Source organism: Egretta garzetta, unplaced genomic scaffold (genome assembly GCF_000687185.1).
Source record: "Egretta garzetta isolate BGI_Z169 unplaced genomic scaffold, ASM68718v1 scaffold132, whole genome shotgun sequence".
Lineage (NCBI taxonomy): Eukaryota > Metazoa > Chordata > Aves > Pelecaniformes > Ardeidae > Egretta > Egretta garzetta.
The window spans coordinates 1,223,853-1,241,069 of record NW_009258892.1 but is presented as its reverse complement, the minus strand read 5'-3'; positions in this window follow the sequence as shown (position 1 = coordinate 1,241,069).

Below are 17,217 nucleotides of genomic sequence, written 5' to 3'. Positions count from 1 at the left end.
TTTTATCTCTCCTCTCTTCACCATTACCCCAGCAGCAGCTCTATTTAGGCTAATAACACAAGAGCCCTATTGGCTGACTCTTCTTCAAGTGAAGAAGGGGATCAAGCCTGGCTGCCTTCTATTCACTTGGGCATGAGCCACAAGGCTGGACTGTGAAAGAAGAGTTAAAACCAGCCCTGCCTCCTCCTAATATTGCATCACAATTGCAAAAGTAAGTTTTTGAATTAAAACAGGTATCTCCCTACCTCTAGGAGGGTAGATGGAGGTACCTCTCCACAGCCATGAATACGTGGAAAATTTGAAGATGTATCCTTTTGCTTAGAATTTTGAACTGTCAGGCTTCAAGCATCACGCATTACACAATCTCTATACATATCTGATATTGTATCTTCCCTGCTTAGCTCCCTGGGGTGATTTGGGTTCTGTCCCAATTCTGTGTCCTCCCATGCATTGTCTAGAGACCTTAAATACATAACGGTTGGGTTCTGTCTACCTCATAAGAAGAGAGATGCTAGAAAGATAGATACATCATCCAAGTTAGCAGCCAGAACCACTTCTGTGTCATGTCCCCAAGGTACAGCATTATCCCACCCCCACTGAATTCACTAGGACTGACTTCATGGGTTACTTCAAGCATCAGAGGTGGTGACGTCCTGCACACTGAAACTGTCTGGCTAAGCTGACCCAGTTGGTACTTTAAGAAAAATGGAGAAGTTGAGGATGTAGATTTTACTTAAAATTTAAAGAACTCTGAAAAATATCTACCTACCATCTAAAAAGGCTAACTTCTGGAAAACTTGCTTTTTTTCCTATGTAAACCATTGGAAAGCTGTTAGATTTTCCTTTTTTTCCTGGTGTCCACATAGAAGGAGAAGATTGCTTAGCGAGCCACACAACTTGGCAGGGCTAGAGTTGCCCTGTGGAGTGGCTGGTAATTTTCAGAGCTAGACTTCTGAGGGTAAAGATTTATGCAAAAAGGAAGAACACATTAATACAAACATATCAGGACTTAACTATTTCACTGGAGAAAACTTTTCTGCATTCATTAGAGGATTTCATAATGGCTTCAGCTTATCTTCCAAAGGCTAAGCACAACTTCAGGTGCTGTTTTGGAGGAAAGGCAATGCAATGCTATCAGAAGGACTTCCAGTATGATGAACAAGAAGATTTTGGCAGTGTATGCAGTGACTCCAGGGACAGCCTCACCAAACACCCTGATACAAAGCCAGATTTTTGTGCATTTAAAAGTTTGGTTTCTTCAGGTATTACTCATCACTACTTCATGCATGTAGTGATCTTATTTGAAATGATAACATTTACTATAATACACTATTTCATCTCACTAGAAGACATGTCAATAAACTCTTCATACTCAACCATATGAAGGATTATGATTTAAATTCAAACACATCTTTTCATGATTAGAAGCTACTTATCTCTCGAGTGGCTCACCAACTATGTGACATTTTTTATAAGACTGGGGAAAAGAGCTTGCCACTGGAAAACAGAAAAGTGCACTAAGGAATCTTCTGGATGCCATTTTCTTTCACAGTTTTATAGTCAAGATATTTAGTATCTTTGATACAGTTAATTAAGCCAGTACTCCTGGCTGTCCACTTACATTTTGCTAGACTAAAAGACCTGGCAGAAATTTATATAAGTAGAAGACCTGGCATTAACTGTTTTGACTTGAGTCAATCATTGGTATGAATTCATGGACTGTGGTGTGATGGTCTCCACCCATCATACCCCTCTGGACCTGCTTCACATGTTCCAATTTCATTTCCTGATGTGAGACAGAAAATAAAAACTATTACTACAGTTAGCAGTACATTCAAGTTTAGGAAAAAACTGTAGTACAAATTGTGTGCTTCACTGACTTGACAAAACCCTCCAAGAGAAATCCAAAGAATTTCCATCACAATAAAAATCTGGTGATGTGAATGAAATCATACAGATTTTAAAATATGGAGATTTATCTGGACTACTATTAACATAACACGCTCTTGGAATAGGATGTGTAAATTGACAGTTTTCACTTCTGTATGCATGGTTTTGTGTTTGGGCTTTTTTATATAACTGAACTGTTCACATTTTATGAGTGAAGTTTCTTGGAATTCTTTGCTCTTTAGATAACTTTGTGGTTTTGAGATTGGAAACAATTTACAACTAACTGTAAAGCTGAGTTACAAATTAGTAAAGATGCACTAATTTATTGGCTTAAACACTCACATATAGGTAGGTCCAGTGGAAAAATCCAAGCTTGAAATGAAATATTTAACCATAAGCAATTCTTTATGCTTCTAATACTTTGTACACTATAGCCGATTAAGCTTCTTGTCTGTATTCTAATGATGTAATCTTGAATGCCTGGCATATTACCTTGCTTCCAGATGACTGAGAGTGAATTTTCAAAGTGGTGCATGAGGCACAGGGGCACAAATCCTGTTAGTAGCTAATGGGATTTTTTTGCACCTCCTGTGCGCCACACTGAGAGACCCAGCCTTGAAATTTTCATTATCTATATTTGTTCAAAGATGATGCCTTGTAAATAGAGACCCTTCTGAATTGGCAAAATGACCTGTGTTTGACAGGTTAAAGCCATAATTGCTAAATTGTTCTTACAGATATTTAGTGCCATTTCCTATTCCTTTTCCTGTTTCCTACACTTATTCCTCTCCCATAAGAAGAAAACAAGATACCTCCACCCATCACCATCACCATCTTCAAAGAGAGTGGGACACATGGCATGTCAACTTGATTACTTTCTCTAGGAAAAGAAATTCAGGCTTTTCATAGATATGCTTACATACATGCTTCCCTCCAAGAACAGAAGTAGTCTTACTCAACTGGGGGGGCTAGGGGCATAAGGCTAAATGTATAGAAAGGACTAGACAGCATTTCAAAGCCCTGAAATATTTACTGCGATGAGAGACCTGACATGCTTTATTAATCTGTTTGTTTACCATAGGTATTTTCATTCTGTATTAAATCTGTCCACTCATGTGACTCCTGCAGATGCTACAGAAAATCGTAGGCATCAGTCACTATTGGCTGAGGCAATAAGTATTAACATTTATGTCTTCAGTGTTATCCTTAAAGCTTTTCTGCTTCTTGTTCTTCTAATTCTTGATATTCCGTTTGCCATATGAATGTCCAATCTCTTTCCTTTCTTGAAAAACTACCACATCACAGTAATACCTTGATGAAATTGTTGCCATGGGCTAATTCCTATATTGGAAAAAAAAAAAAATCCAGCCTATTTGTTTTAAAATGTTGTAGGACAAAGATATGTTGGGAACATACAGTAACATAAATGAGTCACAGTTATACCTTGAAAAATATGTTAGCAGGTTTGCTTCGTAACTCCCAATGAAGGACTTAAATTTTCAGGTGAGACTTAAGAACTTCCCTGTGACCAACGTTCCTGCTCTTAAAGTTAAGATCAGTTTAGTTTATACATTCAGAAATTCCTTGTTATTTTTCTACACAACAGAATATCTTTCTTTTAGGTGTTTGCATAATTATACATATTTATTATTGTTTCTTTTAAGGAAAATGTAAATTGTTTGTTCTCATTTCTTTTGTTTTTAATAGACTAGGGAAATTCTTTTCCAGATTAGCTATTTATACTTTCCTGTGCACCAGTGTACATATTTTAAAGCCAACTTTTATAAGAAGTGTTTTGCTTGTGCTTTAGAAAATACATTTATTAGTAACAATGAAGTAAAACCTAGTCCTTAACTGTAACAAAAAAGGATAATGATAATATCATGCATAAAACTTGTAACCATAGTACTTCAGACAGTGAAGTACTTCTTATGGTTAAATCAGTGTGCAGTTGTCACAACCCCCCATTTTTCAAGTTGATAAATATTAGGTCTCTCTTTCCATCAGAAAAACAATTGTGCTGAGACGAAGAGAGTGTTCCGGAATGATGCGGCAAATCAGTGGTAATACCACTTGAGATCTCCTGATCCTCAAACCATAACTCATTCTGACTAGACCAAACTTCCTTAAGAAAAAAAAAAAAGGTAAAAAAAAAAATAAATTATTGATATTTTTTCTGAGTGTCTTCTTAGGAAATTAATGAAATAAGATGACTGCTGTGAATTTGTTCTCCATATTTTCAGTCTTTCTTTTTCTTTATGGAAATATGATAGTTGCTGGTAGCTTAACCTCTGGAGACTTCTTTTTTCCCCAAAGTTTGAGGTGGTGTTGAAGACGTAAGAGATGAAGAAGCAGGTGACAAGCAGCTTAGAGCACTTTCTTGAATCTGTGCTTGTAATTACAGTGACAAAAAGAAAGCTTCAATAGTTTTCACCAATTTATTTGGTGACAAGATGCTTTGGAATTACAGATGGCTGCAGATGTTGGTGCTGATTGTCTAAAAGGAAGCAAAAAAAAAAAATAAAACCAGAGATTTTTTTTTTTTTAAATTAAAGCATTATTGGATATTTTCTTACGAATTTCAACTTTACTTAAGAATTATTTCATTTAAATGCTTACAAAGGCTGAGCAGAAGAAACAAAAATCATTGGGGAAAGTGGGTTCAAAACAGTATACAAGTTTTCTGATCAGTCCTGCTCTGATGTCTCAACCAAATAACCAGAGACTGTTTGATGGTTTAAAAGATAAACATCCTACTATTATTGAATATTGTGTCAGAGTTCCCCTTGATATCAATCTTTCAAAGCCTCAGGCTGAACTATGCGTCTTTGGCAACAAATTTATGGCAGTTACAAGTAACTCCTCTGAACCTCTTCCCCTTGATATCAATCTTTCAAAGCCTCAGGCCAAAGCTAAGGAGTTATAATGGTTTAAAAATAGTGTTCTTCTGAAGAAGAGCCAAGGTCTTTGAACAATCATCTCAGTGCAAAGTAGAAAGGAATCATCCACCCAAATTCCACAGCATATACTAGAGGAGATACAGAGCCATTGTTTAAAGTGTGGATTAGCTATTATGTGCCATCCAAAAGGCTTTGGAGGGGCCTAAAAATTACTTTTTTGTCCTTAGATTATAAGATTCAGGTCTTCAGTGAGAAAAAGAAACAGGAAAGAAAAATATCTGTGGTATGAGAGGATAATTCTTTTTTTACTGGACCCCTTGATTGGTCTACAAAGATCTGAGATACCTTTGATAAAGAACACATAAAAATATTTTCCATTGCTGCAGAGTTTATAAAACCTAGTGTGTGAAATTCTGATGTGAATAAGATTAAGGAATTTAAATTTTAAAAACAATTACTTTGGAAAAAAAGGGAAAAAAGTGGTTGTTCTGCAAGACCATGACTTTGCCTAAAAGGTAAATTTTTTTACATAATATGAATGCTTTTTCTATAGAGGTCAATGGCAGTAGCATGGAAGTCTCATACTATGTCAATATAGTAATTACCCTCTGCAAATGCTAAGAAACATTTTCTATTCAGCTCAAAACCATAGTGGTTAGAATTTAAAGTCTTCAAGCAGTTTAAAGCTCTTGGATTTTTCTGTATTATTTTGTAATTAATCAAATATTAAAGTACATCTACACATTCAATATGCTTAGACAATTTTACCCATATAGTATGAATCTGCTTCTTGATACATGGAGTGTCTCAGAGGGGAAACTCTCAACTAGCATATTTGTTTGCCTGAGCCATATACATATGCATTAATAGAAAAACAGTCACTATAAAAAAAAAAGTGTTTAAAAATTAGAAGAATAATTTTATGACATGCTGTCATACAGGACTGCCAAATAATGAAAAAATCCTGAGAAAAAAAATGGGAAACAAAATACAAGTAAAAATATGGGGGAAAACATTGAAATATGTATTCAGAAATGCCCTGTGTTGGCAAAACTCTGTTCTCATGAGGACAACTGGAAATTTGGCTACTGACTGAAAAGATTACAGAGTACACAATAGAGGTGAGTGGGTTTGAAATGTTCTTTTAATCAGTCTCCATCTACTCAAGTTCGGTTTTCACTTGGAGAAGGACTAAGGAAACCCATGGTAAAGAGTGAGAAACAACCAGAAAAGTTGCGGACTACCAAGAATGATTGTACAGAAAGCTGAAATCATGCACTCCATGATTACAAATTCTTAATAGAATATTTGAAATTTTTGTAAATGAGAATAAAGCCTGAGTATAACTTGAATGAAATTACAATTGGAGAAAAACACTTTTTTTTTTAAGACTAAACACTGATTTGGAAGTTACAGAATAAAAGATACGCTTGTGTTCATGGGTTGCTTTGAAAGCCCACCTTTTTGGTGCTTCCCAAAGCACCTATGCTTTCAGCATGTGCTTGACTTCAAAACCCAGGCAAGCCCTCCTTTCGGGAGCTGCACTGCGCCTGCTGTGATTTGGGACACATCACAGCAGTGCAAGTTGGAAAGTTCAAAAGTGATGCATGAAGTGCAGGCACCGCTGCAACCTGAATGAAAAGCAGACTCAATTGTCGTTGACAGATGATTTTATTATGCAGATAACGGATTCGCTTAATAAGGAACAGTTATAACAGAAAGTGACTGCCACTTCATTAACCAGGATGAGTCCTAAACCAGCAGATACTCTGGCTGTAACTGCTGCCTGAATCTTCTTAAATATGAAAATTCTCTATGCCTGTCCAAAGGGCTTAGCTTCTCCTAAACTGTGTTTTATCCAGAAGTTTCAGCTAGATTTTAAGGTCCCTCAGACCATCCCTCCTCTTATTATTCTATTTTCATCTCTTTCATCATATTCCAAATGCACTTAAGAGGTTAATCTGCTATGTTATTAGTTTAAGAAAGGGTTGAAAGGTTTTACCATTTTAGTGACAACTAGAGCAAACAAATATGTTGTTGTTTCTTTGTGTATTGATACCTTTTACAGCACCAGACCTGTTATGTCATATCTATAGAGAGCAATTCTGCAAAGGGCTTGGACTTGCAGGCCATCGACTTCCAGGTAGGCTCCGAAGGAAGCGTCCTCTTTTTTGCAAGGGCGTACAGACATCAGATACCAGCTATGTGGTGAACTCAGGAAAAGAGGAAGAGTGATCTCTGAAGGTAAAACAAATTGCCATTAAACTGCTCTTAACGTTAAAATAGAACAAAGGTTATAGTGCATCTGTAATCTGATGACAATAAAAAAATCAACATTTTAAGAAAGTGCATCTTAAACCTCCCCAGAACGTCAAAATTAAAACAAAGGAGAGGATCCATAAAACCAAATAAAAAGGCAAAGTGAAAGAAACATGTCAAAACAGTGTAGTTTTCCTAAATCCTCTGCTGAAGGTGCAATTTGCCAGTCTGACACAACTGCCAGTCTGAGCTCCTCTGGTTAATAATCAGTTTAATCATAAAAGTAACTCTTTAAAGCAATAAGACAAATGGACTATCTATTTTGAAATTTCACTGCCCCGAAAGTAATCTGTCATTCCTAAGAATATTACTTTTTTAAACTGTTATTAAGTGCCAACATGGTGGTAAAAGTGTACTTGCAAAGAATGCTTTCTGACTTATTTTATGAATCTTTGTTAAGCGTGACTTGAAAGGAAGATTTATTTTCAGTTCTAAGAAAACATTTTAAGAGCAGGGTTAGTTATAAATGGAACTGACTGCCCAGGAAGGCTGCAGTTTTAGGAACAAATCAGGCTTAGCAAAGTCAGTCTTCTCCGTCAGAGTATTGAGTACAAAAATCCATGAGGTCTCATTTAGTCTCTGGCTATGAGGCTATGCATTCTCCCTAACTATTGCCATATTATTTAAACTAGTGATAAATAATTGAGAAATTATTTGGTAATGGATTTTTCTTCCGAGTGTTATGAAGAGTTGACGAGTAGGGCAGATAAAACTACTGTAGTGATACACTGGGTCTTTTAAGAACTCAGCCCCATCTAAGCTTTTCAGCAGGGTCTTTTCAACACTGTATGCCCAAACCTCTTCTTAACTTGTCTCAGTATTTCTTGAGAAGATCATCTGGTCCAGAACTCTCATTTTATTCAATTTATTCCTTGGATCCTAAACAGGTAGTCTTGGAAACCTGTCTTGATATCTGATATTTTGCCTAAAAGCAGCTACACTCAATTCATCTAGAACTGGTGGTATGTGTGAACGTGAATTGCCAAGTAATTTGTACAGATGTTCTGGGGTATTAAAGGCTATAAGCTCGGTGCCATAAATTAAAAAGCAAACTGTTTATCTATGCCTTACAAAACGGTGGGTAGGGAGCCACTGGCTGTTCACAGACAGTTAGCTTTCTCTCCGTTTGCAGATCTGCGGAAGATACAGCAGGAGATGCATGTGGACCATGACCAAAGGGCCAGAGCGAGGTCTAGAACTCATAAGTCTCCAAAGAACAAATTCATTCAGGTAAATGTTGTACAGTTGTGCAGATGGAAGTCTTGCAATTTTTTTAGAGCTTCAAGATGTCCTTCAGAGAAACAGACATTTTCTTGTGTGCCCTAACATGGTGCTTAGCTGAGATTCTCTAGCCTGCATGGAAAGCACTTGTGTATGATGATTATGATGATGGCAGGCAGCAATTTGTACAAGCATGTTACCCTCTGGAAATTAGAGTAGGTTGTTGGAGGCTGTGATGGAGGAAGTTTTTTATAAGCTTTATTTTAAAGCCCTTATGTTCTCACTGTTTCTTAGCCCCTGCTCAGGAGGCTGGATAGAAAAAAAAAATTGATGATATTTTTCTGCAGATCATATTTAAAGAAGGAACAAAATTCCCAAACAAGCTCTACTTTGCCTATTATCATTGTAGAAATATCCATTTTGTCCTTTGATACGGCTCATTTCAAATAATAAATAGATGCTTTTCTCTGGAGATCGAGTCAATACACACTTCCCTTCAGCTGTACAATAAAAAAATGCTGTGCTATAAGAGTTATAGTTTTCCTAATTTTCCACAGTCCTGGCAGATATTGATTGTGCACATATCAATATTTACATGAATGTAATCAGTCAAATGTAGTAGCTGACCAGTATTTCTTGCTGAGTATGTCCCATGTATATGTTATTTGAAGTATGTATGTGACTCGTTTCTAGGATTAGTCTGATCATAACAATCTGTGTTGTGTAGTCCTGTGAAGGGGTAAAGCATGGCTTGTGAGGTGAAAAAGAATAAATCCAGGATTAAAAATTCAGGATGGATCCATGAGCACATCCATACAGCAGCAGGTCTGTGGGGAAGGTGGTACGTGCAGCTGAGCAATGCTGCTGCAAACCAGGCATGCCTCCGTGGTAGAAGTACTCTGAGATGGTCCCTGGTCCCTCATTCTGCTGCCTGTGATAGAGTATCTACCAATAAAAGGAAAAATACTGTTTGGGTTGGCTTCCTGACTAACAGCCTCATGTTCTGGGTCTCAGCTCGGTGTTTTTGATCGTGGGTCTTTTTAAACACCACTGCTCCTGGATTCAAGTAGTTTCATGGACACCTAAAATTTCATTTTATAAGTTTCCAGCTTTCCTGGTTCTAAAAAGAAGAACAAATCGAATCTGGAAGTTAAAAAACACCACAAGGCACGAAATCCTTCTTTTATACCATTTTTATTGCTTGCAATGTTGTATGTTAGAAATCCTCTCATTCAGAAAATTCATATCCAGAGTAGCTGTGGCTATAGTTAAGATTATAAAAGCTCACAAATATCTCTGAACATCAGTCTAACTCTCTCTCATACAGACCTGTCAATTAATGGACAGTAAAGATGCACAGTTGTTTCATGAAGAACATATCCTGCGCAACTAAATCTTCTGCAGAAATAAGAACATCTCCAATTATTTTTCTTGTAGCTTCTCTATGATGATCAGTAAACATCCCTCAAGAAACCTGCAAATAAAAATAAAGACTATTTTTCACCACAAACTGTAATTACTTTAATTGTAGGATAATTATATAAATAATACGTTTGAACACAGCTTTTAGTTTTTTCTTTGTTTTCTAAATATTATCATCTTTCTGTATTTTCTGATGTGTAAACAGGAAACATTTAAGTTTAGCTGAAGAGCAGGTGAACTGCCTGCACTACAAACTGAGACAATCAAATGATGATTAAGCTATTGAAAACTACCCAACGAATGGATAATTTTTAGGTGAGCAGGTGTACTTAGTCGTTATAACTTTAAAATGGAAAATATATTTGAATTAAGTTCTAAAACCTCTGTATATTAACAGGACTGGTCTACTATTGAAAACCATGCCAGAAAGTTCTGTACAGAGTTAGAAATTCAGATTTTATTCCCAAAGTGTCAATGGAAGGATAAAAAAATCCAGAGATCTTCCTTAGAGCAATGATTTGAGATTATATTACTGTAAATACACATGTACATAAATGAACTGTTTCAGTATCCAAAGGACCAGGAAAAAAATAATTATCAATGCCCAGGTAGTGAAAGTAGATACAGATTTTATTTTTTTGCATTTTAGATACTCCATTCTTGACCTTGACTTTTATAGCTCTGTATACCACGTAGTGTGTTACATATGCAAATGTCACGTCTTCTGAAAGTTGTGGTCCATCATTGTAATGGGTAAATTCACTTGCATGGCACTTAAGTGGATAATTCCACAGGTTTAGTTTCACAGGCCTAATAGTGATTGATAGGTGAACAGCATGCCATCTAAATTAGAAATAGATAAACTTTGTTTACCTGCATTTAGCTGCGACTATCCTACGAACTCAATGTACCACAGAAATGCCATTTATCCCTGCTTCAGGGTCTCCAGTATAACATGGTAAATCCTCAGATGTCCTAATACAGTGATGACAAATTTCCCTGCAATCAGTTCCCACTGCTACTCAAACCGTTCATATTCTCCCAAGACTTTGGAACGGGTTCTCATCAACTGTTCTGAAAAATCAAGCTGCCTGTGTAGTTTACTAAATACCAATGCACTTTCCTAACCTGTTAGAAAATTCTGATCAGTGCTAAGAAATAAGAAAAATTAATGCAATGACTGAATTAATCCAGCTAGTGAGTAGATGTTAACACTACTAGAATTGCTATTGGACAGTCCTCATGCTATCTTTTTTCTTTAATGACATCAAAAATATTTTATAGCATAACTGTAAATGTTGCATGTATATATTTGTGGGTCATAATTTCTAAGCTGAGAAAACTCAATTTTATTACTGTTCTCAATATCTGTATGAGCTATAGGCATATATGGATCCATTTTTTGTGAGCTCAATTCTGCCCTAGAGGCAAAGTTTACACTGGGGTGATATCACTGAAAGTCTTTTATATATATATTTACTGCAGAGCAATTGGCAGAGAAATCACTTCCAAAGGGATAAAGTCACAAGTCACATGCAAATGGAAAAGATTCCAGCTCCAGTTCTGAGCCATAAACGATGGCTTAGCATTTATTACCAATGTTTGGAAATCTTAACACCAAAAGGTATTCCTTGCTGCTCTCTGTTTTATTAGCACTCCTTTCAACTCACAGGGGTCGGCTTCTGCCCAGTCACACCCATGCAAGTCTCCACAAATATCTGCAGAGGTGACAGTTAGATCCCACAGTGACAAATCTTTAATGTATGCTGCAGAACTGACAGCAGACCTCAAGCCAGTCTTCCTTCACTGCACAAATGAGAGGGATTGCTTTACTTGTGGATGGAAGCTGTTCACGTTTTTATGAAGGAAAGACTGCCATATGCCGGACATGTTTTTGCAGTTCACTTGTATGTGTCCTCTTGCTAAGACCCTTAAAATTTGAATGTAATCAGTGATTACTTCTTGTTTTAGGGAAACATGTTTCTTTATATGTGTGTCTCTTAGCAAAATGCAGAATGGGTCAAGTAGCAGACTTCCTTGGCCTTTTGGAGCGTGCCCAGCTACCGAAGGGGTGGGTTTATACTGTGTGGCATAGCTGGAACAAATATTTGCTGTTTATCTAGCAAAGGAGATGACCACCCGTGACCTCCCTCTACTGCTCTGAATGTACAGCTACCCATATTTCAGTACTTGCACACTCCAGTTTTGCCACTAACATATGACACAAACAGTGAAAGAACAAACCCATTGCAACAGCAACGAGAGTCTCTTCAGTAGCTGAGACCTCTTCACGCTTGTGAGTTGAAAGCATGGAGCAATAAATAAAACATAAATAAAGGCAGAACTAAGGGCAATAAAGGCCTGTTAGCATTTAATAGGACTTTGTAGACTTCATGGGCCTGATCTCAGTGACATGGTGTGTAAATGATGTCATTTCACTGATTTAAAAGGAGTTTCTCTTTTATCTGGAGCTAGCCAGCACAAGCTCTGAAATCACCAGATTGTACCACTATTTATCAGGAAAACTCCTATTCTAAATGTCTGAGTTTATCTCTTCAGGCATAGTTAACCCATATGTAGTCACGGCATTTCAAATTTTTCTTGGAGCATAAATATGAGGTTAGAGAATTGAAGGAGAGTTTTTATACAGCCTTAAAATTTATGTTTTAGCATATAATGAGGAAGCGTCCCCGTGTATGAAGATTAGGTACTTATTTCCTCTGCAAGCCCATGGTCATGGCTTTTCTCATCATAAACTGTGTGCTTTCATTTCCACTCTTGCTGTTTTTATTCACCTCTCCATTCTCAGGCAATTAAGTGGTAGAAGCTGTTAATATTATGTTAAAAAATTCATCCTATTTCACGGGCTTTTTTCCCGTCTTGTTCCACTATTTTCATATGAAAACATGGGTAGAAACACGTAGTAAAACAAAAGACCAGTAAAATATCAGAAGTAGGACATTTGCAGATAATCTTCAAAACTAATTGCCATGTGAATTAAAGAATTCAAACAGCCAACATGTTGTAGCTTCTAAGAGATTTTTCCTGTATATGTAGGAACATTTGTGTTGCTTTAAAAGATGTATGTGTATGAAGCATTTCTCAATAAAAGCATCAAAATCATACCCAAAAGGTCACTTTGAGCTCTCTTATATGCGTGGTATCATCTGCTACATGAAATTAGGAAAGCTAGGAGGATAAGCAGTTTCCTTTAATGGGAAAGGATGGCAATTTCTCCAACAAATAGCTCTGTATGATGGCAGTACAGCTCAGAGAGAGGGAAAAATTGAGGGGAATTACACTGCAGAATCAACATCTTCTCCAACCCCTATGGGAAAGAGCTGTCCATTAGACCAGTTACTCTGACTGGATTTGACACGCGCAATATACATCTACACCAAAGATTAATTTTTTTTTTCAGATTTAGGTACCAGGTGCATTAAGTTTATGATTTGCATACCTTCACTTAGTATTACTGTCCTTGTTTATTCTTTAAAGAGAACTTATTACATTGCAGATGCAGTGTAACATGCACTATATATGGCTTGTGGCTATAAATAAGTATGCTGCTGTTTGGTGTTTCTTTGAAGTTCGAAGCAGCTACTTAAAAACGTCAGTATTGTACTGCACAAATATGTCTAATGAATTATTGTGGAAAATGTGTGTCCACATAAAGTATGACAATAATGCTGTATGTTCACATGTAAAACAAGGCTTTTCAGCAAGGTATTAGTAGACATCATGCAATTATAGCAACAGGTATTCTTCTCCTCTGGCCCTAAATTTTATGTTAATGGTCCCTTATCCCTACAGATCTCTAGATATGACCTAAAAATAAGAATGCTCTCTCCAGGTAAATAATGGCACAATCTGTTTAGACAATGCTAAAAGCTCTTGGCTTTTCTTACCCCAGGAATTCTGAGTTAACTAGAGCTGATTGATTCAAAGAGTCGTCTCTGGATTTACCAGTTGGAAGTAGAGTCTCAGGACATCTCAATGTAGCTGCTCTAGAAAAGGAACAGCATGATGCACCATGATCAGCTTCCTCAGGAAAAAGAATTAAATATAAGTAGTTGAAACCATATCTTCCCACCATTGTTTTTAATAAATGGAATTTCATCAAATTTAAATTTGGGCCCCAAAAGTCGTGTAATTTAGAGATCGTGATAATGTCTTCGAGAGCTCTGAGGTAAACACTGTGTCTTTATATTTTACTCATTCTTTTCAGAACATCTTTAAATGTAACCCCTTTCTTTTCAGATGTAGCTAATTTGGCCATGACTTATTGGAGCCTAATTTGGAGTAGATAGTCCATTCAATACCTTAATGCATCATATAATGGATCTCCATCAGCTTTGAGAATTTTGGTCTTTCAAAAATGCTGAGACATACAGTTTTGAAATATAGTAAAAGGATAATAAAATTATTCTGTAGATTGAATTCATACAAAAATATTCAGTTTGAAAGTGTGACTAGAAGTACGATACAGATTCTCAGTCCTAGAAATGCCTGTTTGCATCATTCAATCAACAAAACAGAGTTTCTGCTAAAACAGTATAAAAAATGCCAAAAGGTAAGTGAGACCCAGGACAAGATCCATGGGAACAAGAAGGTACAAAGAAAACAAGCTAAGGAAACATTCATTAGCAAGTGGTCTTAATAAAACACATACAGGAGCTAATCCTTCTCCCACTAAAGGCAGTGGCAATTCTACAGTCAACTGCAATTGCCCAGTTCACTCTGATAAGGCACACGGAAATAGTATTTAAAGAAAGGGGAATGTGACACTTAAACTTAGTATTTTATGTCAAAACACTCATTTATTAGTGCTATTAGGACCCCCAAATTAAATTGGCTTTTGGTTGATGACTCATTCACAAACTACTCTTGATTTGTGTCAATACATTAGTATTGTAAGTCTGATAACTGGTTCAGCTGAATGATTTTTAGTCACCGTGCTGTTCATGAACTGCTCATTTTGATTAATCATTATTTGTGGCATGTTATTGGTCATACAGTACATTTTCTGCTTCTTGATTAGCTGACTGAAACTTTAACAGAAGATAATGAGTTATGACTAACAAATAATGAACAGTGAGTAATGAACAATGTCTTTCAGCTACAAATTTGGAGAATATTGGTGATTCACAGACACTGTTTTGAATACTGTGAGCGCTGGGCCACAAATATTTGGAAATATCTTCCGTCATGGTGGCAAGAATAGCAACAAATCTATGGTCATTCATTTGTGACTATATTGCAAATGTACTTCTTGCATCATTCCACCAACTCCAACTCTGAAGTAGATACATAAGCTAAAGCAACCTCTTTAACAGAGGTACAGGAGCTCAAATTAAGATGTGATTCCAAATAAACTGCTGAACTGATCCTGAGGGTGCTTCTTAATTGGTTCTTTTCCATCTAAAATCTCCCATAATTATTCATTTTCAAGTCTCAATAAAAAATAAACTTCCACCTGGGAATGAAATCAAATATCAAAATTTTTAAATGGCATAGAACAGGTTAGTTTTTAACAACTGTTTGCAGCTGCTGGATTGACTTTAGTCTTTTCAGATTATATTGGTGACATTCTGGCATATTTGCAGTAAATACAGAATAAAGGCTCTCTTTGCTACAGTAGTTAGCTTCTTGCAAAATCTAATTAAGGTTTCATATTCCTTAACCATTAACATTATTCCTTTAATAAGCACTAAATTAGGCAGGCATATGTGTCATATATCATCCGGAAATCAAACACAGAAGGTCAGGACTTTTATGACTTTCCGTGACATTTGAGTTACAAAGACTAAATCCCATACACCCAGTTATTCTCCCCCTGTTTTTTAGGGACAAACAAATCTAAGAAACCCTAAAATAAACTTGTATTAAGGCTGAAATAAGAGAGGGATTAACTTCCACTGGAAACAAAACTAACTTGAGCATTATGTTCCCGTATAGGACCAACCAGAGGAACAGATGCAGAACTTGCTGTAGCTTCATCAAACCCATTAGCAGGCAGTGAAATTCCTTCTGTTTCTAAGCAGTCATCATGAAAGGTGCTATAAATACCATTCCTACCTATATTTCCTGCTTTTTTTTTTTTTTAATTTTACCCTATGGATGCTACTCTGAAATCTATCAGTTATAAGCCAAAAGGAACCTAGAGGCACACAGAGAGAAATCGCGCTCAGTGGAGTGGGAGCCGTGGTGCTCACTTATTTAGGAGCTGAATTTGGGTAGCTCTGTTGCAGGAGTCAAGTCAGAATTTAAAACAAGCTCTTACAATGGCTGCACTTTCTGTGCCGGGCTTTGTTTAGTCAGTCTCTGTTCTTTAAAATGGCTCCTAGAAGGATAAATCAGTTTCTCTTTTCATATAGAAAGTTAACACAAACACTAGATAACTTGCAGAGACTTCAAAGGAAAATGATAAAAATGCTTTGCAGACATAAAAAAAAAAAATCCTCAGCACTCTTCAGCCTCTCCGCATTTCCTCAGCTCTACAATGAACAGACATGCTTAAGAAATTTTGGCTAAAAAAGGCCAACTGAATTTTCAGAAAGCATTTTGTGTTCAATTCAGTGCTGGAAAAAATGAGAGTGGACGTTTTTCTAATCTTAGGATCAAAGTGAGTATCCTACTGTTTCTGAAATTTAACCCTGGAATTCAATGAATATAAATACAAGTGGTAAAATACTCTGATTTTAAAAGCGAAACCGAACAGAGTTTCTTTATCTAATTTTAAAATAACAATCAGTTTTAAAAAATAAAAAACCCCAAATCTTTGGCAAAATTATGCAGTTCCTTAACAGGGAAAATAAAAATCCAGCATGATCCATTCTTTCTGTGTTTAACCAAAGCACCTTATATCTCTCACTTGACCTCTATAGAATTTATTATTCGGTATTTTAGACCCACTCCCTTATGGCAGCAAGTATTTTGCTTTTATCAGCAAGGTACATTTAACCGTATATTTCTAAAGTGGTCAAAGATTAACACTCTTCAGCCAGCATAAAGGAATCAACTCTTACGATGAGTCAATACAAAGAATTAACTCTAATTGTTTTATCACTCAATATGTGACTTGGGTTAACCTGCTTTTTTAAAAATTAAGTTTCTGTGGCAAGCAGGAGCTAAGAAATTTAGAAACCAAAGTGGGGCATCTAATGTAGTTCTTCAGTTCCTGGAAATCACCATGATTTTGGATCCATGTTACAGTCTGAGGGCCATCCATGTTCTGCATGCAGCCTGAGTATTCTCACCATCCCCAGAAGATTTCTTCTCTGAATTGTCTTATGGCCAAAGACCTGTAGATGGGGACAAGGTAGATTCTGACACTTCTGTTTCCTTATATCTTTCAGTAAATCTGAAATTCCAAACCATGATTATTTTCCCTTGGTTTCATTTTCTGAACTGTGCTCCTCTTTTCTTGGGCCTTCACACAGATCCAATCACCCAAAAGGAGCAG